This window comes from Penaeus monodon, chromosome 15, assembly GCF_015228065.2.
Source record: "Penaeus monodon isolate SGIC_2016 chromosome 15, NSTDA_Pmon_1, whole genome shotgun sequence".
NCBI classification, from domain to species: Eukaryota; Metazoa; Arthropoda; class Malacostraca; order Decapoda; family Penaeidae; genus Penaeus; species Penaeus monodon.
Window position 1 is genome coordinate 4,100,468 of NC_051400.1, and position 1,021 is coordinate 4,101,488.

The following is a 1,021-nucleotide window of genomic DNA, read 5'->3' on the forward strand; positions in this document are numbered from 1 at the left end:
CAGGGCAGCACAACACTGGTATATGGCGTTGATCTCCTCGAAGACGAAGATGGAGTCACCATGGGCTTGTTGAATATTTATCTTCGGTTCATGGCGGTACTTCCCAGTATTCTTCCTCTGTTTCCTCAATCCTTATCGTCAATTCCCTTCGTCTGTTTTGACATACTTCTCTCTGCACATGACATGTACTGTACATCCTCCACAAAAAAAGAGAAACATGGCACGGATCTCACAATGTGTGGGTGTGCGTCAGTAGGAAGCTTCAACATTTGCACGAAAATAGTAAGCATCATCAAGAACTCAGAAAAGATAAGACTGATCACCAGCAAGCGATCAAAGAGTAATATTGTTCGTGATAATCCAGATGGCGTCAAAGCTTCCAGCCGAGGAGAGATATCATATGACTATCATCAGAAACCAACAAGGCTACACGACCGAGGGGAAATAACTTGTGCCAGTATCCAAAGGAATCTCCTTCGTTTAATCCCCAAAGCCGGCTACCGATATAGGTTGATCCATACCGAACATCTTTTAACGAAATGCGAAATGCAGAATGGCTTTACAACATATCTATATCTCAGTTTCGTCTCAAATGCGGTTACAGTTTTGTCGGTACATATATTCGCATGTATATTAATACGGGTGTACTCATCAACAGTTTTTCAACAGACAAAAAAAAATTATAATAATATCAGTTCCGGGTTTTGTTTCATCTGATGAGGAGCTCTTGGTGAGTTGGAAAAGCTATGTTAATTTTCAGCTTATATTATGCCAGAGTAAAATTTTATATAGTGTGAATTGTATTTATGTGCGTATGTGCTTGGATTATATCATAAAACCTACCCTTTGAACGAAACGACGACTGAACAAAATAATAGTTTTATAAAATAATTACCTTGAGACTCTTATCTGGCAGGACACTACAGCCTTAAGAATCAGGATATAATCTGATTTACCCAAAATTGACCGTTGTGAAAGGAATACAAGAGACCTTCTGAGAAGCATGGCTTCGCAGAGCAAA